Source organism: Triticum aestivum, chromosome 3B (genome assembly GCF_018294505.1).
Source record: "Triticum aestivum cultivar Chinese Spring chromosome 3B, IWGSC CS RefSeq v2.1, whole genome shotgun sequence".
Lineage (NCBI taxonomy): Eukaryota > Viridiplantae > Streptophyta > Magnoliopsida > Poales > Poaceae > Triticum > Triticum aestivum.
The window spans coordinates 390,424,992-390,449,744 of record NC_057801.1 but is presented as its reverse complement, the minus strand read 5'-3'; positions in this window follow the sequence as shown (position 1 = coordinate 390,449,744).

Sequence of the window (24,753 nt, the reverse complement as noted above, 5' to 3'; positions counted from 1 at the left end):
ACGGTAACGTTACCATTCGCGTTCGTCTTCTTCTTAAAGATCCATTTGTTTTCTATCGCTCGCCGATCATCGGGCAAGTCTGTCAAAGTCCATACTTTGTTTTCATACATGGATTCTATCTTGGACTGCATGGCTTCAAGCCATTTGTTGGAATCTCTCTAACAACATGATTTCCAGGACAGGGTTGCCATACCACTCTGGTGTGGAACGTGTCCTTGTGGACCTACGAAGTTCAGTAGCAACTTGATCCGAAGTACCTTGATCATCATCATTAATTTCCTCTCCAGTTGGTGTAGGCACCACAGGAACATTTTCCTGAGCTGCACTACTTTCTGGTTCGAGAGGTAGTACTTCATCGAGTTCTACTTTCCTCCCACTTACTTCTTTCGAGAGAAACTCTTTTTCCAGAAAGGATCCATTCTTGGCAACAAAGATCTTGCCCTCGGATCTTAAGTAGAAGGTATACCCAATGGTTTCCTTAGGGTATCCTATGAAGACGCATTTTTCCGACTTGGGTTCAAGCTTTTCAGGTTGAAGTTTCTTGACATAAGCATCACATCCCCAAACTTTTAGAAATGACAGCTTAGGTTTCTTCCCAAACCATAATTCATACGGTGTCGTCTCAACGGATTTAGACGGTGCCCTATTTAAAGTGAATGTAGCTGTCTCTAGAGCGTATCCCCAAAATGATAGCGGTAAATCGGTAAGAGACATCATAGATCACACCACATCCAATAGAGTGCGATTACGACGTTTGGACACACCGTTACGCTGAGGTGTTCCAGGCAGCGTGAGTTGTGAAACGATTCCACATTTTCTTAAGTGTGTACCAAATTCGTGACTTAAATATTCTCCTCCACGATCTGATCGTAAGAATTTTATCTTTCGGTCACGTTGATTCCCTACCTCATTCTAAAATTCCTTGAACTTTTCAAAGGTCTCAGACTTGTGTTTCATCAAGTAGACATACCCATATCTACTCAAGTCATCAGTGAGAGTGAGAACATAATGATATCCTCCGCGAGCCTCAACGCTCATTGGACCACACACATCAGTATGTATGATTTCCAATAAGTTGGTTGCTCGCTCCATTGTTCAGAAGAACGGAGTCTTGGTCATTTTGCCCATGAGGCATGGTTCACATGTATCAAATGATTCATAATCGAGAGACTCTAAAAGTCCATCAGCATGGAGCTTCTTCATGCGCTTGACACCAATGTGACCAAGGCGGCAGTGCCACAAGTATGTGGGACTATCGTTATCAACTTTACATCTTTTGGTATTCACACTATGAATATGTGTAACATTACATTCGAGATTCATTAAGAATAAACCATTGACCATCGGGGCATGACCATAAAACATATCTCTCATATAAATAGAACAACCATTATTCTCGGATTTAAATGAGTAGCCATCTCATATTAAACGAGATCCAGATACAATGTTCATGCTCAAACTTGGCACTAAATAACAATTATTGAGGTTTAAAACTAATCCCATAGGTAAATGTAGAGGTAGCGTGCCGACGGCGATCACATCGACCTTGGAACCATTCCCGACGCGCATCGTCACCTTGTCCTTCGCCAGTCTCCGCTTATTCCGCAGCTCCTGCTGTGAGTTACAAATATGAGCAACGACACCGGTATCAAATACCCAGGAGTTACTACGAGTACTGGTAAGGTACACATCAATTACATGTATATCAAATATACCTTTAGTGTTGCCGGCCTTCTTGTCCGCTAAGTATTTGGGGCAGTTCCGCTTCCAGTGACCCTTCCCTTTGCAATAAAAGCACTCAGTCTCAGGCTTGGGTCCATTCCTTGACTTCTTCCCGGCAACTGGCTTACCGGGCGCGGCAACATCTTTGCCGTCCTTCTTGAAGTTCTTCTTACCCTTGCCCTTCTTGAACTTGGTGGTTTTATTGACCATCAACACTTGATGTTCTTTCTTGATTTCTACCTCTGCTGACTTCAGCATTGAAAATACTTCAGGAATAGTTTTCACCATCCCCTGCATATTGTAGTTCATCACAAAGCTCTTGTAGCTCGATGGGAGCGACTGAAGGATTCTGTCAATGACCGCCTCGTCCAGGAGGTTAATGTCCAGCTAGGACAGGCGGTTGTGCAACCTAGACATTTTGAGTATGTGCTCACTGACAGAACTGTTTCCCTCCATCTTACAACTATAGAACTTGTCGGAGACCTCATACCTCTCGACCCGGGCATGAGCTCCTCGAACATCTCATATGCTCCGTGTTGCTCAAAACGCTTTTGGAGCCCCGGTTCTAAGCTGTAAAGCATGCCGCACTGAACGAGGGAGTAATCATCAACACGTGACTGCCAAGCGTTCATAACGTCTTGGTTCTCTAGGATGGGTGCTTCACCTAGCGGTCCTTCTAGGACATATGCTTTCTTGGCAGCTATGAGGATGATCCTCAGGTTCCGGACCCAGTCCGAATAGTTGCTGCCATCATCTTTCATCTTGGTTTTCTCTAGGAACACGTTGAAGTTCATGTTGACATGAGTGTTGGCCATTTGATCTACAAGACATATTTTGCAAAGTTTTTTGACTAAGTTCATGATAATTAAGTTCATCTAATCAAATTATTTAATGAACTCCCACTCAGATTAGACATCCCTCTAGTCATCTAAGTGTTACATGATCCGAGTCGACTAGGCCGTGTCCGATCATCACGTGAGACGGACTAGTCATCATCGGTGAACATCTCCTTGTTGCTTGTATCTTCCATACGACTCATGTTCGACCTTTCGGTCTCTGTGTTCTGAGGCCATGTCTGTACATGCTAGGCTCGTCAAGTTAACCCTAAGTGTTTTGCATGTGTAAAACTGTCTTACACCCGTTGTATGTGAACGTAAGGATCTATCACACCCGATCATCACGTGGTGCTTCGAAACGACGAACTTTATTAACGGCACACAGTTAGGGGGAACACTTTCTTGAAATTATTATAAGGGATCATCTTATTTACTACCGTCGTTCTAAGTAAACAAGATGCATAAACATAATAAACATCACATGCAATTATATAGTAGTGACATGATATGGCCAATATCATATAGCTCCTTTGATCTCCATCTTCGGGGCTCCATGATCATCTTCGTCACCGGCATGACACCGTGATCTCCATCATCATGATCTCCATCATCGTGTCTCCATGAAGTTGCTCGCCAACTATTACTTCTACTACTATGGCTAACGGTTTAGCAATAAAGTAAAGTAATTACATGGCGTTAAATCATTGACACGCAGGTCATACAATAATTAAGACAACTCCTATGACTCCTGCCGGTTGTCATACTCATCGACATGCAAGTTGTGATTCCTATTACAAGAACATGATCTCATACATCACAATATATCATTCATCATTCATCACAACCTTTGGCCATATCACATCACATAGCAATTGCTGCAAAAACAAGTTAGACGTTCTCTAATTGTTGTTGCATCTTTTACGTGGCTGCAATTGGGTTCTAGCAAGAACATTTTCTTACCTACGAATAACCACAACGTGATTTTGTCAACTTCTATTTACCCTTCATAAGGACCCTTTTCATCGAATCCGCTCCAACTAAAGTGGGAGAGACAGACACCCGCTAGCCACCTTATGCAACTAGTGCATGTCAGTCGGTTGAACCTGTCTCACGTAAGCGTACGTGTAAGGTCGGTCCGGGCCGCTTCATCCCACAATACCGCTGAAGCAAAATAAGACTAGTAGTGGCAAGCAAGTTGACAAGATCTACGCCCACAACAGATTTGTGTTCTACTCGTGCAATAGAGAACTACGCATAGACCTAGCTCATGATGCCACTGTTGGGGAACGTTGCATAAAATAAATTTTTTCCTACATTCACCAAGATCAATCTATGAGTTCATCTAGGAACGAGAGAGAGATATGCATCTACATACCCTTGTAGATCGCGTGCGGAAGCGTTCAAGAGAACGAGGTTGAGGGAGTCGTTCTCGTCGTGATCCAAATCACCGGAGATCCTAGCGCCGAACGGACGGCACCTCCGCGTTCAACACACGTATGGTCAGCGTGACGTCTCCTCCTTCTTGATCCAGCAAGGGGGAAGGAGAGGTTGATGAAGATCCAGCAGCACGACGGCGTGGTGGTGGATGCAACAGGGTTCCGGCAGAGCTTCGCCGAGCTTCTGCGAGAGGGAGAGGTGTAGCAGGGGAGAGGGAGGCGCCAAGACTTCAGGGTGCGGCTGCCCTCCCTCCCCCCTCCTTTATATAGGCCCCCAGGAGGGGGCGCCGGCCCTGGAGATTGAATCTCCCAAGGGGGGCGGTGGCCAGGGGGGTGGAGTGCCCCCCAAGGCAAGTGGTGCGCCCCTCCACCCTAGGGTTTCCAACCCTAGGCGCAGGGGGGGCCCAAGGGGGAGGGGCGCACCAGCCCACCAGGGGCTGGTCCCCTCCCCACTTCAGCCCGCGGGGCCCTCCGGGATAGGTGGCCCCACCCGGTGGACCCTCGAGACCCTTCCGGTGGTCCCGGTACAATACCGGTGACCCCCGAAACTGTCCCGATGGCCGAAACAGCACTTCCTATATATGATTCTTTACCTCCGGACCATTCTGGAACTCCTCGTGACGTCCGGGATCTCATCCGGGACTCCGAACAACTTTCGGTTTGCTGCATACTCATATTCATACAACCCTAGCGTCACCGAACCTTAAGTGTGTAGACCCTACGGGTTCGGAGACATGTAGACATGAGATGGCTCTCCGGTCAATAACCAACAGCGCGATCTGGATACCCATGTTGGCTCCCACAAGCTCCTCGATGATCTCATTGGATGAACCACGATGTCGAGGATTTAAGCAAACCCGTATACAATTCCCTTTGTCAATCGGTATGTTACTTGCCCAAGATTCGATCGTCGGTATCCCAATACCTCATTCAATCTCATTACCGGCAAGTCACTTTACTCGTACCGTAATGCATGATCCCGTGACCAGACACTTGGTCACTTTGAGCTCATTATGATGATGCACTACCGAGTGGGCCCAGTGATACCTCTCCATCATACGGAGTGACAAATCCCAGTCTCGATCCGTGTCAACCCAACAGACACTTTCGGAGATACCTGTAGTGCACCTTTATAGTCACCCAGTTACGTTGTGACGTTTGGTACACCCAAAGCACTCCTACGGTATCCGGGAGTTACACGATCTCATGGTCTAAGGAAAAGATACTTGACATTGGAAAAGCTCTAGCAAATGAACTACATGATCTTTGTGCTATGCTTAGGACTGGGTCTTGTCCATCACATCATTCTCCTAATGATGTGATCCCGTTATCAATGACATCCAATGTCCATAGTCAGGAAACCATGACTATCTATTGATCAACGAGCTAGTCAACTAGAGGCTCACTAGGGACATGTTGCGGTGTATTCACATGTGTATTACGATTTCCAGATAATACAATTATAGCATGAATAAAAGACAATTATCATGAACAAGGAAATATAATAATAATCCTTTTATTATTGCCTCTAGGGCATATTTCCAACACTCTGTGCCCTAGGCACTCTGTGAAACTGTAGTTGCTTTTCCCTTCCTCTCTTCTGCTTCTTCCTGGAGCTCTTCAACTACTGTCTGAATTTCAGTCACCTTCAAGTCAAGATCATAGAATTTGTCTCAATGATCCTCTCCAAGCTCTCCTGGTTCTGAGTCAGGGTGGCCAGTCCTTTCTCAGTTCTCAAGGTTGATTGAATAAGATATCCAAGATGGTCTTGCTTTGACTTGAGGAAAACTTCTGAAGCTTCTTCAGCACTTGGCATCTTTGCTGCCTTCTCATCTTTAGCTTTCTGCCTCTTCTCTTGAGCCTCTAGAGATGTTGGATCTTCTGCAGTCATGACAACAGTGTTGTCCTCAAAATCAGGCTTCAAGGGTAGATGCTCTTTGTCCAACAAATATACTCCCTTGGGCGTCTTGGAGTTGATCAACATCTGTATGTGTGGAGCATACCCACATGACCTCTTTTGGTCAGCAGTTGTTCTCTTGATTGTCTCAACAATCAAACTCATGACTCTGAACTTCTGGGGAAAATCAAACATCTGAAGCAAATTAATGGAATGGCCTCTGATCATCCTGTGATCTCCTGATTTGGGCAACAAGGTGTGCCTCAATATAGTGTTCATTGTGGCCAATCCAGACATTAAGTAGTACACTGAGCCTAGCTTGTGAGTCTTCAAAGCTTTGTCTACATATTGGCCATGGAGTTGTGGTCTTTCTTCTTCTCGGCATAGACATCATTGTCTTTCTCATGCTCCTTGGGGGCTTTTATGAGCTTGGCCCACTCATCAATAGTAGATCGGTACCTTGTACCTTCAGTCGTCCACGAAATCTTCCCATCATGATAGAAATGAGCTGTAGTGTAAAACTGCATAATGAGCTCATCATTCCATTTGGTCAACTTCTGACCCACAAAGTTGCCAACACCATTTAGCTTGAAGCTCTCATGTACTCCTGGAAAATGATCTTCATTCTCATCAATATACTCCCAATCAACCCACTTCATATCACTAACAATGGGCTTCTTGTCAAGCAACACTGTCTCATAGAAATCTTGATGTTCTTTGGTGTGGAATCTATAGTCAACAGCTGTCTTTCTCCTCACTGCATATGGATTAGCTTGTCTCCACAATCTAAGACCTGCATCCTTTCTTTCTTTCATATTCTCAGCCACTGGATGATTGTCATCATGATCTGGAATTTTTGGCTTGAGTTTTCTAAGCACTTGGGTTTCATCATCTTCTTCTTCAACCTCAGGCATTGGGGCCTTGTTCTTCTCTGCAGCAGGGATGTTCCTGGTGCTTCTCTTGGGTGCAGTCTTGGAGGCTTGAGCTGGAGCTTTGAGGGCAGTCTTGGGCTTTGAAGGTGCAGCCCTAGACTTGATGGCATCCCCCATCAGCTTTTGTGACTTGGGAGGAGGTGCAACATCCTCTTCTTCCTTCTCACTAGCAGAATCTCTCTTCGTAGATGGATTTCCAAGCACTCTAGCAGTAGTTTTCCTGACCCTTTTCTTGCCATCTTCACCTTTTCTTGGCTCAAGTGTAAATACCAAAGTCTCTTGATTTGATGCCCTGGCCTTAGACATTGGCACTCTCCTGGCAGGTGCCTTCTTGTGCTGTCCTGGCTTGGTGGAAGTAGCAGCAGCAGATTCTTTCTTTAGCACTTTCTTCTTTGAGCTGACTTCTTCAACCTCAAAGTCCTCATCCTCAGAGTCTGAAGTTTTCTTCTTCTTCTGCCTAGTCTGAGCCTTAGGCATGTTGCTTGGTGTGCTCCTGCTACCTTCATCATAGCTACCAGAGGTACTAGTGCCCTCACTCAAGTCCATCTGATCCTCTAACTTGTTTTGGCTATCACTTTGATCAGACATACTGCACTGCAAACTAAGAGCTGACCCTGTGAATAGTTGTAGATGAGATGGATTAGATGAGCATCACAAAGTGCAGAGTTTTTGCAAAAAGAATGAGTCAAAAACTTAGTTTTAGTTTTCAACAGGAAGCATTTCGGAGCTACCGATTTGTAAAACTCAGTGACACCGAAGCAACTTTGGAGTCTAAACTAGTAGAATCAGTCAGATTGATATACAGTTCTGTGACTCTGAGTTTGCTAGGGTTTCACAAAGTCCTGATCTCGGTCACACCGATTTGCAATTTTTACTCAGACCAAAAATCACATGTGCAATGGCCTAAGCCAAATTGGTGAGACCGATTTCTACAATTCGGTCGGTCTGAGATGAGTCTGGCGGAAACCTAACCCTAAATTTTCAAATCAAAACTAATCTAAAGGATGTTTTTTGTGGATAGATCGATCTCATACTTGGAAAGAAACATGGCATTGCCTTTGTGCTAAGAATCAGAGTTAAAAGAATGCAAAAAGTGTCGAACTCATACCCTAACTTGGCGATGAGCTCGCTATGGCAACAACGGGGGTGAAGAATTCCATTGATGGTGGTGGAGACCAGTGGCGGGAGGTCGCTGGCGACGAGAGGACGATCCAGAGACCCGAGGCGGCAGAGCAAGACACGCGCGGGCGAAGAGATTTTGCAGGAATTTCCAAAATTTGACCCATCAATATATATATCCTGGCACTGTCGGTGTGACCGAGTGGAACAACTCAGTGGCACCAAGATGCAGAATCACAAGCGGTTGTTGCAACTCGGTGAAACCGAAGAGTTCTAATCGATTATGTCGAGATTGAAAACTAGATCAACCCAGTGAATTCGGTGTGACCGAAATGGATGAATCGGTCAGACCGAATTACACATAGAGGTTTTGGAAGTTTAAGTCTATGACGAATCGGAAACTCCGAGTGCTCCTCACCAAGAGGGTTCGAATTTGACTTGTTCAAACTTTGTGATGTAGCATGAATAGAGTTTGAGACGAGAAAAGCATAGATAGCTAAAGGAAGTGTTGGGGAATGTGGTAATTTAAAAAAAATCCTATGATCACACAAGATCTATGTAGGAGATGCATAGCAACGAGAGGGGAGAGTGTGTCCACGTACCCTCGTAGACCGAAAGCGGAAGAGTTTAGTTAACACGGTTAATGTAGTCGAACAACTTCACGATCCAACCGATCCAAGCACCGAATGTACGACACCTCCGCGTTCAGCACACGTTAAGCCCAATGACGTCCCTCGAGCTCTTGATCCAGTGGAGGATGAGGGAGAGTTCTGTTAGCATGACGGCGTTGCGATGGTGTTGATGATGTTACCGGCGCAGGGCTTCGCCTAAGCACTACGACGATATGAGCGAGGTGTGTAACTGTGGAGGGGGGCACCACACACGGTTAAGAGAACTTGATGTTGTGCTTTGGGGTGCCCCCTGCCCCCGTATATAAAGGAGGGAGGAGGAGGAGGCCGGCCAAGGGGGAGGCACGCCAAGGGAGGGAGTCCTACTAGGACTCCAAACCTAGTAGGAATCGCCCCCCTTCTTTTCCTAATCCAAGAGGGGGAAGGAGGGAAGAAAAGGGAGAGGGGAAGGAAAGAGGGGGCCGCGCCCCCTCTCCCTAGTCCAATTCGGATTGCAAAGGGGAGTGGCGCGCGCCACCTTGTGGCCTTCCCTCTCCTACTCCCATATGGCCCATCTAGGCTCATAATTTTCCTAGGGGGTTCCGGTAACCCCTCGGTTCCCTGAAAAACGCCTGAACTCGTTCGAAACCTTTTCGGTGTCCAAACATAGTCTTCCAATATATCAATCTTTATGTCTCGACCATTTAGAGACTCCTTGTCACGTCTGTCATCTCATCCGGGACTCCGAACAAACTTCGGTCATCAAAAACACATAACTCATAATACAAATTGTCATTGAACGTTAAGCGTGCGGACCCTATGGGTTCTAGAACTATGTAGACATGATCGAGACACATCTTAGATCAATAACCAATAGCGGAACCGGGACGCTCATATTAGCTCCGACATATTCTGTGAAGATCTTTATCGGTTAAACTGCATAACAACATATGTTGTTCCCTTTCTCATCGGTATGTTACTTGCCCGAGATTCGATCGTCGGTATCATCATACCTAGTTCAATCTCGTTACTGGCAAGTCTCTTTACTCATTCTGTAATGCTTCATCCCGCAACTAACTCATTAGTCACATTGCTTGCAAGGCTTATAGTGATGAGCACTACTGAGAGGGCCTAGAGATACCTCTCCGAATCACGGAGTGACCAATCCTAATCTCAATCTATGCCAACCCAACAAACCCCTTCGGAGACACCTGTAGAGCATCTTTATAATCACCCAGTTATGTTGTGACGTTTGATAGCACTGAAGGAAATAAGCCCTAGAGGCAATAATAAAGTTATTATTTATTTCCTTATATCATGATAAATGTTTATTATTCATGCTAGAATTGTATTAACCAGAAACTTAGTACATGTGTGAATACATAGACAAAACAGAGTATCCCTAGTATGCCTCTACTTGACTAGCTCGTTAATCAAAGATCGTTATGTTTCCCGACCATAGACATGTGTTGTCATTTGATAAATGCGATCACATCATTAGGAGAATGATGTGACGGACACGACCCATCCGGTAGCTTAGCTTTATGATCATTACAGTTTCATTGCTACTACTTTCTTCATGACTTATACACATTCCCCAGACCATGAGATTATGCAACTCCTGAATACTGGAGGAACACCTTGTGTGCTATCAAACATCACAACGTAATTGGGTGATTATAAAGATGCTCTACAGGTGTCTCCGAAGGTGTCTGTTGGGTTGGCATAGATCGAGATTAGGATTTGTCACTCCGTGTATAGGAGAGGTATCTCTGGGCCCTCTTAGTAATACTCATGACTATAAGGCTTGCAAGCATTGTGACTAATGAGTTAGTTGCAGATGAAGTACTACAGAACGAGTAAAGAGACTTTCCGTTAACGAGATTGAACTAGGTATGATGATACCGACGATCGAATCTTGGGCAAGTAATATACCGATGACAAAGGGAACAACGTATGTTGTTATGCGGTTTGACCGATAAAGATCTTCGTAGAATATGTAGGAGCCAATATGAGCATCCAAGTTCCTCTATTGGTTATTGACCGGTGATGTGTCTTGGTCATGTCTACATACTTCTCGAACCCATAGGGTCCGCACGCTTAATGTTCGATGACGATTTGTATTATGAGTTATGTGATTTGATGACCAAAGTTTGTTCAGAGTCCCGGATGAGATCACGGATGTGACGGGGAGTCTCGAAATGGTCGAGACATAAAGATCGATATATTGTAAGGCTATATTCGGACATCGTAAAGGTTCTGAGTGATTCGGGTATTTTTCGGAGAACCGGAGAGTTACAGGAATTCGCCGGGGGAAGTAATGGGCCTTAATGGGCCATACGGGAAATGAGAGAAGGGCCTCAAGGGCTGCCCCCCCAATGGGCTGGTCCAAATTGGACTAGGAGGGGGCGGCGCCCCCTCCTTCCTTCTCCCCTCTTCCTCCTTCCCGCATTCTCCTACTAGGAATAGGAAAGAGGAGGGGAATCCTACTTGGACTGGGGAGTCCTAGTAGGATTCCCCACACCTGGGGCACCCCCCTTGGGCCGACCACCTCTTCCCTCCCCTCCTTTATATACGTGGCCAGGGGGTACCCCATAGACACACAAGTTGATCTTTTAGCCGTGTTTGGTGCCTCCCTCCACAGTTACACACCTTGGTCATATCGTCGTAGTGCTTAGGCGAAGTCCAGCGCCGGTAATGTCAGGACCCTGATCCTAAGTCACACTGATCTAGCATGTAACACATCATATCACTTTGCGGCCTCACGCACGGTATTCCCACGAGTGCCACCTTACCTGGCCCGGGACCGTTTGCGCCTTTTGGCTCACGTATATGATAGTGCTACTAGCATCCATATAACAAAGAACCCGGGCTGACATGGCTAGTCGTGAACCCAAAGTGGAACAAACTTACAGGGACAGGCATCCATGACCCAGCATCGAACGTGTCGGTCATCAGCGAGTGAATCCAGGCTGTAGCACTAGGCTAGCAGGACTCCGGTATTCATCGCATGACATTTCCCCGAAGGGACAGACACAGGAACGAAGAAGGACACATGCCGGCCAGCCTAAGTGTTCCGAAGCAGTAGCAAGCTACCATGGCTCAGTGGACGCACTAGGAGACATTTCCCGGTAAGAGAGTCTACCAAGGATAAACAACTAGATAGTCAGATCCCACACATACCAAGCATTTCAATAACATACACACAATATGCTCGATATGTGCAAATACAACATGGCATCACAACATGACTCTACAACTCAAGTATTTATTCAATAGGCTCCGAGGAGCGAGATATTACAAACATGGGTCTCACGACCCAACATTCAGAGCATACAAGTCAAAGCACATGCGTAAGCTTAACATGTCTGAGTACAGACATCTAGAAATGAAAAAGGCTGAGAAGCCTAACTATCTACCAGATCCTGCCAAGGGCACAATATCGTAGCTGAGGTAACAAGCTAAACGTCGAAGTCCACGTGGAACTACTAGCGAGACTGAAGTCTCTCTGCAAAAACATAAATTAAGCAACGTGAGTACAAATGTACCCAGCAAGACTTACATCAGATCTAACTACATATGCATCATTATCAACAAGGGGATGGTGGAGTTTGACTGCAGCAAGCCAGCTTTGACTCGGTGGCTATCCTGAACTACGACTGCAAGTAACTCTTTTGAGGTGGCGCACACGAGTCCACATATGCACCATATCAATACACCACTATGGATCCGCTCCCGTCTCCCTACGAGAACGCCATCCATAGCACTCACGCTTATCTTGCGCATTTTAGAGTATCCACTTTCACTTGTCTATGAACTGTACAGGCAACCCAGAAGTCCTTTACCGCGGACACGGCTATTCGAATAGATCATATTAACCCTGCAGGGGTGTACTTCTTCACACACGCTCTCACCACTTACCGCCGTTTACACGACATGTACTCGACAACCTTCAAGCGGAAGCCCAGCGAGGGTGTCGGCCACGACCTGACTAACCACACAAGTCTCTCGTCCAGGTTTATCGCCTATTCGGGTTCCATCCACAAGGAGATCCGGCCGGGGTGTCGCTCACGGCCCCAAACGATGTGTGCAGGGTTCCCAAGTCCACCATCCGGGTGCCACTTGGTACACCGGGCCACTGTGCCTAGTCTGTCCCAAGCCCACCTATACCGGGTGCCACTTGGTAGACTACTAGCACTACCTACAAACACCAGAAACTAGTTGCAACTCCTAGACAGAGATCAAGTTGATTAATAAGCCGAGAGGGGCCGAGTTACCGGAACCCAATGTGTGGTAGTAGCTGTTCATGGATCACAAACACATAACTCAGTTCCTGAGGACGGTTTCAATGAGACAACCCACCATGTACTCCTACATGGCCTCTCACCGCTACCTTTACCAAATCGTGTTCACACACTTAGCTCACACACAGTAGGACCTGTTCACACACCTCCAATTCATCCCCGATGAATCAGACCTGACTCAACTCTAAGCAGTAGCAGGCATGACAAACAAGCATGAATGAGTAGGCACATCAGGGCTCAAACAACTCCTACTCATGCTAGTGGGTTTCATCTATTTACTGTGGCAATGACAGGTCATGCAGAGGAAAGGGGTTCAACTACCGCGTAACAGTTGAATCGTTGTTGTCCTAATGCAGTAAAAGAGAGCAAGAGCGAGAGAGTGGGATTGTATCGAAATGAACAAGGGGGTTTTGCTTGCCTGGCACTTCTGAAGATAGTATAGCTCTTCATCGGTGTCATCGATCTCATCGTCGGTACACGTCTACTGAGAGGGGACAAGCACCGACAACGAAGAAGAAACACAATCAATGCAATGCACAATATGATGCATGATCATGACATGGCATAATGAGTGTGTTGGCCTAATGCAACTACAACAGATTAAATGGAGTTGGTTTGAATCCAGGATTCAAATTCAAACCCCATATGTGGATATTCAAATGCCATTTATATGATTTGTCCTAAACAGTACTCATAAGTTGTTCTAACATGCATGAAACTAGTACAGATGGATAGATTGGATTTTTCTGATCATTTTTCATATATAAATTATTTCATTCTGAGTTACGGTTAAATTTCTATGAATTTTAGAAGTTTAGATCATTTTCTGAAATTTATAAATCATTTCTGATTTATTTTAATTCCAGAAAATTTTTACTGCGTCAGCATTAGGTCATGCTGACCTCAGCAGGTCAACAGGCGCCGCCAGGTCAAACCTGACCAGTGGGGCCCACTGGTCAGTGACTCAGTTAGCTAACTGAGTTGATTAGGGTTAAACTAATCCTAACAAAAATGTCAGCAGGGCTGGGCCCACATGTCAGTGGCTCAGGTTTAATTTAGTGTTGGAATTAGCACCTAACAGTGGTGATTAGCACTAACTAGCATCTAACTAATCCAGCTAGTGCCGGCCCCACATGTCATTGACCCAGGTGGGGCCCGACTGGGGTCAAAGTGGGTCAAACCCAGGCCGGCGGGGTCAAACCCACCGGCAACTCGACGCCGGCGAGACCCGAGACAGCGGCGCGGCTCGGAAAACGCCCACAGGGCACGGACGAGGCCGTTCTTGGGCTCGTTGGAGAGCTCTTGTAGGCGCGCGTCTAGTGGTGGTGGAGGCCGGGCCTATGGTGGCCGGAGCCAACGGCGGCGAGCACGAAAGCGGCGGCCGACGTTCGGGTGAGTTGCGGGTTCGGTGTTGCAGCTCGCAAGCGAGCCAACTGATGCGCTGGGGCTGCTCTACGGTGTGCTACGAGCGTGTTGGAGTCGCCAGGGTGACCAAACGGTCACCGGAGCTGCGTTGACGGCGAGCTCGACCGGCGGCGTGGTGCGGGCAGCAAGGGGGCGACGGCTACGGCGAGCAAGAGGCAGAGGGGTTAGGGGGGTTAGATGCAGGTGCTCACAGTGAGTCCAACGAGCGCGAGGGCGAGGTCGGGGATGTCCGGTAGCTCCCGAATCGGCGGCGATGAGCTTCGGTGGCCGGCGACAGAAATGGCGATTGTGACGATGAAGCAGCGCGTCCGAGGCCGGGAGAATCGTCGAGGAGGAAGAGGCAAATGAGGCGGAGCTCATGGACTAGCTGGCTTGGCATGGGGATGCTGGTGGCCGCGGCAAAGGCGAACGACGGCGACGGTGGTCCTTGGGCGTCGCGCGAGAGAGCAAGGGAGAGAGGCGGGGGGGGGGGCGAATGAGGTGTCCACGGGGTCAGGGCGGCGACGTGGAGATCACCCAGGTGTCCAGGGGCGTGGGCGGCAAGCAGGTGGCGTCATGGCGAGCTCGTGCTCGCCGGCGTCACCTCTGTGCTTGCCTGGCAAGGACGAAGCAGCTGGCTGGCATGGGCCAGCACAGTGCTGGGCCTGCCAGGTGGGCCGGCTAGGTAAGTGGCCCACGTAGGTGTTCTCTCTCTCTCTTTTCTAAATTGTTTTATGTTTTCTATTTTTCTGTAACTTCTGGGCTTTATTTAAAATACCAAAACATTTTCAAAAATCCGGAAGATAATTGTGGGCTCTATTTGGAATATTCCCAACAGCCCTCACTTATGTTCATAATTAATTGAGCATTTAAAATATTATATAGCATTTAAATGCCCAATTGCAAATAGCATATGATTTAATCCAGAGCCCAAATATGACATGGAAAAAGGTGCAACACCTCTGGTTAATGTTTCCAGCATTTTCCAGAAATGTTGAACATTTTTGAAAGCCATTTGGATTCACTGAGAATATTTTAGTTGAACCTAGTGGATTCCTTTGATGCTAGGGTTTAGGCAATCCCCATTTCAGGTTTAACTGAAATTTAAACATGATGCAACACCAGATGCTAGCACTAGGTATTAATAGAACTAGGGATGTGACAACTCACCCCCACTAAACAAGAATCTCGTCCCGAGATTCAAGCGTAGGGTAAGATGAAAGGCGAGCACAAACTAACACAATCTTCACGATCCAGGTTGCACTTCAAATGAACGTTGATTTGATCACCATCATTGTCTCGACGTCTTGCTCCAGGAACTCCTACCAACATGACAACGAGAGGAAAAAGAAACTCTAGAAGGATCGATCTTCTCGAAGATCGATCAACTCAGGATCAACTCACGGAATGAGACATAGAAACATCTCACGAGCTGAGACGCGAAGCACACATCTAGAGGAATGGAGTGAAGCAGATGACGAAGGTTCACTAGATAGACAACAATTCCACGCTTAAGAAGGTGGTGAACGGTTGTCAACGTAGCGAGGAGTTGGGTTGCCATGATACCATAATGAGACATCTTGGAGGAGGGTGACTCATAGAAATATCCCCTTAAGTGGCAAAAAGAATTACCTTTGATTCCGAGATCACTGAACTCTTTATACCAACCTAAGGCAATTCTCGAGCGATCGTTTAGAGGGGTTCGATAGAATAACATACTCGGACTAGAATGGATGATGTGGATTACCTTGTTGTAAAAAACACAAGGGATGTTTGTAGTAACTAGGGAGAAGCTCAACAGTAGAGAGTGAGTCCACTGTTTGAAAAGTTATAGCATAACCGAGGAAACTGAGAGCAATCCCAGTTAGTGCCGATGATAACACCTAGCGCTTGTGCGTGCTCTCAAGAACTTGAGCACTTCCATATTCATCAAGGTATTACCAATATCCGTGTCAAGGATCCTGGCAACACAACATACTACCATGATGAATGCCGGTAGAAGATGCAGATGCAAAGGAAGATAACACCTTCTCAGATTTCACCTTGGCGGGGCCAAGGGGAAAAAATCTGGATGATCGGCCGAGAGACATTTAGCACTCCGCTTCTAATGTTCTCCTTGATGTGCCAGCGCAACCCATTTCTCAAACTGGGTTGATATCTAGGACATCAAGTAAAGGGGACTTGGGAACACAAAAATCATAAGGAATAACTACGGAAGTAAATCCATAAGAAATCCTCATGGGGAGGTGGCCAACTTCCTCAATCAAGATACTACAATAATAGGTCTTCCGGCTGGGTGTGTTGGCCACGACATCCACTTAACCGGTTACAGAGAGACCATTATTATAGTTCTTGGGAAATGTTCCAACCATCATATCTGCCTGAGATTCAGATCTGGTTGGTATTAGGATATTCCAGACTCATCGAGTCTAGGAAGAAGAATGAAAGTTTGCAACACAAATCAACGAGATGACGTTGCGAGATTCTCGGGAAATGAACTACAATAGCAAGCTCCAAAACATGAGTTGTTTCTGTTACATACATGTGATCACGCTGTCCAAGACAAGCATGACCACGTAGAAGTCTTACAATAAACACTACCGAGTTCTGGTTGGGAACCATCATCGAGGATATTGGAGTCTTGTGCATGATCTAGAATTAGCACAACAAGCTCCTTTTCCTCGAGCAAATCAATCAGTGGCTTGGTGTGCTAGGAAACCCATATAGAATGGAGGCGGCCAACCTATCAAACCATAGAGTACTTCGCACAGGCGTGACTAACTTGGAACGATTCCAAAGGAAGAAAAACTAACTTTCTCGAACCCACGGCGGCAGCTTGCACCAGATGCACATGAGTTAGAGAGAGCCACGTCTTTCATCCGAACATATGCTTCATGAGCTAGCATGAAGAAATTCTTTCAGAAGTTTCCAACACTAGCTTAATGTTCAACAAAATTATGGAGAAGACAAGGATGTTGTCGATGGGCTCAACAACAATTCATCCAGGTTTCCATGAAGATGGAATTCCATAATTATGTGAACAAGGTGATAGCATTGGTCAGACCCAAAGATATAATGGTGGATGCCCGAGGGATCAACCACGAGTAAGACACCATTATGAATATCGTTGGTTCTGACTTGATTTGACGATAGCCCATACACAAATCAAAGATTTGGGTAAGACAATAGATCCAACAACTAATCACAGGGACCAATCGGTGAAGATATCATCTTTCTTCAACACACACACACACACACACAAAAAGATATCCCTTTGAAACGACTAAGTTAGGTAAGCTTTTATCTTCCAACTCTCCAAGTTGTCGTTTAGCTTAACCAACTAGCTCAGGGGTATCCAACACGGATTCTTGGAGAAGGGGTGGTTTATAAGAAAACCAACTTGATCACGAGCTCAACATAACAGTCAGGTGACGACCTGGTGATACTACCGAGAAGATATTCAGAAAATCATGAACCACCGGTATGTTACTAAGCTCGAGAAAAATCTTGCTTTTCAGGGCAAGACGATGTGATCAAAAGAGTGAGGGATTGACACAATCCTATCTCATTGATCAGAAAGTGCACCAGGAAATAAGGACTAGATAGCACGATCAATCTTAGGATGATGATTTAATAACCAACACGCTAAGAATGAGAATATTGTCCATTAACTACCAAGCAATGGAGTTGCTAGGAGTATTGATTTCACACATCACGACTCACTTGCCAGCATTCCGGTTACAATAACACGGGAGCCGAGGAATGAACAATGATGGCAAGAAGTATCACTGCGTCAAAAATTCATAAGAGATGGTGCAATTCCTATGATATTCTTGGCATAAATAGAATAATACTCCAAGGTAGAACAAAGCAAAAGCTGGTTTGGCATTTGATTTGCGGAATACAACTACTTTGACCCAATCCTGGATATGGATAAGGTACTGGAGTTTGTTTCTCCTAGTAATTCCGGAATAGAATGGCTTGACGGACCACAATGGTAATAAGCATCGATGAACGAATGCATACATACGCTTGACTATCAATTGATAGATGAAGGTCAGAAGACAACTAAAGGGGAACAACTCAAAGGAACATATGATTTTCTGAGTCGTGGATGCATAGATTAGTATGTCGAGCAAAGCTCATCATATTTCTTCCGGATAACCCATGCAGAAGGGTAGAACTGGCAGAGTAACAGCACAGAATTGAGAACTCGTCAAGAGCACTCTGGTTGTGATCTTTCGATCAATGAGGAACTTCTGCCATAAATGGTTCATAGTATTTGGAAGAAGGAAATACCACGGACCTCGAGGACTAACACAAAGGTCACTAATAACCTAAGGGAGCTAGCAATTACTATCAACATGATGTAAGTAGGGTGAATCTCGGGTTCAAAACCCAGAAGTGGAATACCTACATACTAAATGGCATCACGGGATGCTTTCAAAAATGAAGGCCAGAATCATCACACTGGGAACGCAAAACATGACTAGATTACAAGGTGGTTAACTAAGACACCTAGGGTCATAATAATAGCTCCAACTTATATACCGAGGCAATGGAGTACCTCAACACACTGGGTAGTGTGGTTAATCTGACCCAAAAGGACATCGAGAACAAAAAGAAGTGATTTGCAAATGCATCAGACTATTTAGAAACCTGGGATGACTCGGACAACATAACGACTATAAATGCTCAAAATGATTTGAGACATCCTACAAAATGGTGGCATAACCACTCGATCATCACAATATCAAGATTCCGAGGCCAACTATGAATACACGGGAGTATTAGGAACCGAACTGAAGCTTAGAACCATCAATCCTACAAGTCTACGGATTAGTAACACGTGATCCTGATAGAAGGAAGAGAGAGCCTAGTTCCTTAACCCCGCAGGAAAGATAAGATGACTCAGATCAGAAGGGCATAAGGTATAAGGAGTAAACAGAGACTTACGTTCCATCCCACAATCAATTCCCCTACATATAACTAAAGAATTTCTAGACTCAACTTCGACCAGTTTGGCTTGGTAATCCTACAGGCAGTCAAGCTCTGATACCAAGCTGTCAGGACCCTGATCCTAAGTCACACAGATCTAGCATGTAACACATCATATCACTTTGCGGCCTCACGCACGGTATTCCCACGGGTGCCACCTTACCTGGCCCGGGACCGTTTACGCCTTTTGGCTCACGTATATGATACTGCCGCTAGCATCCATATGACAAAGAACCCGGGTTGACATGGCTAGTCGTGAACCCAAAGTGGAACAAACTTACAGGGGCAGGCATCCATGACCCAGCATCGAACGTGTCGGTCATCAGCGAGTGAATCCGGGCTGTAGCACTAGGCTAGCAGGACTCCGGTAAACCGGGCTGTAGCGGGCTAACAGGACTCCGGTATTCATCGCGTGACATTTCCCCGAAGGGACAGACACAGGAACGAAGAAGGACACATGCTGGCCAGCCTAAGTGTTCCGGAGCAGTAGCAAGCTACCATGGCTCAGTGGAAGCACTAGGAGACATTTCCCAGTAAGAGAGTCTACCAAGGATAAACAACTAGATAGTCAGATCCCACACATACCAAGCATTTCAATAACATACACACAATATGCTCGATATGTGCAAATACAACATGGCATCACAACATGACTCTACAACTCAAGTATTTATTCAATAGGCTCCGAGGAGCGAGATATTACAAACATGGGTCTCATGACCCAACATTCAGAGCATACAAGTCAAAGCACAAGCGGAAGCTTAACATGTCTGAGTACATACATCTACAAATGAAAAAGGCTGAGAAGCCTAACTATCTACCAGATCCTGCCGAGGGCACAAGATCGTAGCTGAGGTAACAAGCTAAACGTCGAAGTCCACGTGGAACTACTAGCGAGACTGAAGTCTCTCTGCAAAAACATAAATTAAGCAACGTGAGTACAAATGTACCCAGCAAGACTTACATCAGATCTAACTACATATGCATCATTATCAACAAGGGGATGGTGGGTTTAACTGCAGCAAGCCAGCTTTGACTCGGTGGCTATCCTGAACTACGACTGCAAGTAACTCTTTTGAGGTGGCGCACACGAGTCCACATATTCACCATATCAATACACCACTATGGATCCGCTCCCGTCTCCCTACGAGAACGCCATCCATAGCACTCACGCTTATCTTGCGCATTTTAGAGTATCCACTTTCACTTGTCTATGAACTGTACAGGCAACCCAGAAGTCCTTTACCGCGGACACGGCTATTCGAATAGATCATATTAACCCTGCAGGGGTGTACTTCTTCACACACGCTCTCACCACTTACCGCCGTTTACACGACATGTACTCGGCAACCTTCAAGCGGAAGCCCAGCGAGGGTGTCGGCCACGACCTGACTAACCACACAAGTCTCTCGTCCAGGTTTATCGCCTATTCGGGTTCCATCCGCAAGGAGATCCGGCCGGGGTGTCGCTCACGGCCCCAAACGATGTGTGCAGGGTTCCCAAGTCCACCATCCGGGTGCCACTTGGTACACCGGGCCACTGTGCCTAGTCTGTCCCAAGCCCACCTATACCGGGTGCCACTTGGTAGACTACTAGCACTACCTACAAACACCAGAAACTAGTTGCAACTCCTGGACAGAGATCAAGTTGATTCATAAGCCGAGAGGGGCCGAGTTACCGGAACCCAATGTGTGGTAGTAGCTGTTCATGGATCACAAACACATAACTCAGTTCCTGAGGACGGTTTCAATGAGACAACCCACCATGTACTCCTACATGGCCTCTCACCGCTACCTTTACCAAATCGTGTTCACACACTTAGCTCACACACAGTAGGACCTGTTCACACACCTCCAATTCATCCCCGATGAATCAGACCTGACTCAACTCTAAGCAGTAGCAGGCATGACAAACAAGCATGAATGAGTAGGCACATCAGGGCTCAAACAACTCCTACTCATGCTAGTGGGTTTCATCTATTTATTGTGGCAATGACAGGTCATGCAGAGGAAAGGGGTTCAACTACCGCAGCACGTAACAGTTGAATTGTTGTTGTCCTAATGCAGTAAAAGAGAGCAAGAGCGAGAGAGTGGGATTGTATCGAAATTAACAAGGGGGTTTTGCTTGCCTGGCACTTCTGAAGATAGTATAGCTCTTCATCGGTGTCATCGATCTCATCGTCGGTACACGTCTACTGAGAGGGGACAAGCACCGACAACAAAGAAGAAACACAATCAATGCAATGCACAATATGATGCATGATCATGACATGGCATAATGAGTGTGTTGGCCTAATGCAACTACAACAGATTAAATGGAGTTGGTTTGAATCCAGGATTCAAATTCAAACCCCATATGTGGATATTCAAATGCCATTTATATGATTTGTCCTAAACAGTACTCATAAGTTGTTCTAACATGCATGAAACCAGTACAGATGGATAGATTGGATTTTTCTAATCATTTTTCATATATAAATTATTTCATTCTGAGTTACGGTTAAATTTCTATGAATTTTAGAAGTTTAGATCATTTTCTGAAATTTATAAATCATTTCTGATTATTTTAATTCGAGAAAATGTTTACTGCGTCAGCATTAGGTCATGCTGACCTCAGCAGGTCAACAGGCGCCGCCAGGTCAAACCTGACCAGTGGGGCCCACTGGTCAGTGACTCAGTTAGCTAACTGAGTTGATTAGGGTTAAACTAATCCTAACAAAAATGTCAGCAGGGCTGGGCCCACATGTCAGTGGCTCAGGTTTAATTTAGTGAGGGAATTAGCACCTAATAGTGGTGATTAGCACTAACTAGCATCTAACTAATCCAGCTAGTGCCGGCCCCACATGTCATTGACCCAGGTGGGGCCCGACCGGGGTCAAAGTGGGTCAAACCCAGGCCGGCGGGGTCAAACCCACCGGCGACTCGACGCCGGCGAGACCCGAGACGGCGGTGCGGCTCGGAAAACGCCCACAGGGCATGGACGAGGCCGTTCTTGGGCTCGTTGGAGAGCTCTTGCAGGCGCGCGTCTAGTGGTGGTGGAGGCCGGGCCTATGGTGGCCGGAGCCAACGGCGGCGAGCACGAAAGCGGCGGCCGACGTTCGGGTGAGTTGCGGGTTCGGTGTTGCAGCTCGCAAGCGAGCCAACTGATGCGCTGGGGCTGCTCTACGGTGTGCTACGAGCGTGTTGGAGTCACCGGGGTGACCAAATGGTCACCGGAGCTGTGTTGACAGCGAGCTCGGCCGGCAGCATGCTGCGGGCAGCAAGGGGGCGACGGCTACGGCGAGCAAGAGGCAGCGGGGTTAGGGGGGTTAGATGCAGGTGCTCACAGCGAGTCCAACAAGCGCGAGGGCGAGGTTGGGGACGTCCGGTAGCTCCCGAATCGGCGGCGATGAGCTTCGGTGGCCGGCGACGGAAACGGCGATGGTGACGATGAAGCAGCGCGTCTGCGGCCGGGAGAATCGTCGAGGAGGAAGAGGCAGATGAGGCGGAGCTCGTGTACTAGCTGGCTTGGCATGGGGATGCTGGTGGCCGCGGCAAAGGCGAACGACGGCGACGGTGGTCCTCGGGCTTCGCGCGAGAGAGCGAGGGAGAGAGGCATGGGGGCGAATGAGGTGTCCATGGGGTCGGGGCAGCAACGTGGAGATCACCTAGGTGTCCAGGGGCGTGGGCTGCAAGCAGGTGGCGTCGTGGCGAGCTCGTGCTCGCCGGCGTCACCTCTGTGCCTGCCTGGCGAGGACGAAGCAGCTAGCTGGCATGGGCCAGCACAGTGCTGGGCCTGCCAGGTGGGCCGGCCAGGTAAGTGGCCCAGGTAGGTGTTCTCTCTCTCTTTTCTAAATTGTTTTATGTTTTCTGTTTTTCTGTAACTTCTGGGCTTTATTTAAAATACCAAAACATTTTCAAAAATCCTGAAGATAATTGTGGGCTCTATTTGGAATATTCCCAACAGCCCTCACTTAAGTTCAGAATTAATTGAGCATTTAAAATATTATATAGCATTTAAATGCCCAATTGCAAATAGCATATGATTTAATCCAGAGCTCAAATATGACATGGAAAAAGGTGCAACACCTCTGGTTAATGTTTCCAGCATTTTCCAGAAATGATGAACATTTTTGAAAGCCATTTGGATTCACTGAGAATATTTTAGTTGAACCTAGTGGATTCCTTTGATGCTAGGGTTTAGGCAATCCCCATTTCAGGTTTAACTGAAATTTAAACATGATGCAACACCAGATGCTAGCACTAGGCATTAATAGAACTAGGGATGTGACAGGTAACTTCATCATCATCGTCACCATACCGTCGTGCTGATGAAACTCTCCCTCGGCCTCAACTGGATCAAGAGTACGAGGAACGTCATTGAGCTGAACGTGTGCTGAACGCGGAGGTACCATACGTTTGGTGCTTGGATTCGGTGTATGAGATGATCATGTTTTGTAACAGAGTTATCGGCAACTGGCGGGAGCCATATGGTTGTCACTTTATTGTATGCAATGTAATCTCCTTGTAATTATTTTACTTTATCACTAAGCGGTTGAGAGAGTCCTGGATTAAGGGGTCCTCGAACAGCCGGATTATATGCGTATGTCGGACTGTTGGACTATGAAGATGCAAGATAGAAGACTTCATCCCGTGTCCGGATGGGAATCTCCTTTGCATAGAAGGCAAGATTGGCGATTCGATATGAAGATTCCTTTCTCTGTAACCGACTTTGTGTAACCCTAGACCCCTCCGGTGTGTATATAAACCGGAGGGTTTAGTCCGTAGGAAGGAGAACAATCATAATCATAGGCTAGCTCCTAGGGTTTAGCCCCTACGATCTCGTGGTAGATCAACTCTTGTAATACTCATATCATCAAGATCAATCAAGCAGGAAGTAGGGTATTACCTCCATCGTGAGGGCCCGAACCTGGGTAAACATTGTGTCCCCCGCCTCCTGTTACCATTAGCCTTAGACGCACAGTTTGGGACCCCCTACCCGAGATCCGCCGGTTTTACACTGACATTGGTACTTTCATTGAGAGTTCTACTTTGTCGTCGTCATAAGGCTTGATGGCTCCTTCAATCATCCACGACAGCGCCGTCCAGGGTGAAGTTTTTCTCCCCAGACAGATCTTCGTATTCGGCGGCTTTGGACTGCGGGTCAACTCGCTTGGCCATCTGGAGCAGATCGACAGCTATGCCCCTGGCCATCAGGTCAGGTTTGGAAGCTTGAACTACACCACAGACATCCGCGGAGACTTGATCTTCGACGGATTTGAGCCCATGACAGCCGTGCCCTGCCGCCACGATGAACATGATCTAAATCTATCATCAGACTGTGTGTAGGAGACTGCGCCTGTAATCGCACTGGCCCTAGATCTAGAGCAGAGCACGCCATCTGAGGACACGAGGCTCGACCTCGCCCCGGAAGCCGCGGACCCGGCGGCGCTAGAGCCGAACATAGATTTGACCTCCAACGAGGCCTGTGTCATCGGAACCTCGGACTCGTCTCCGTC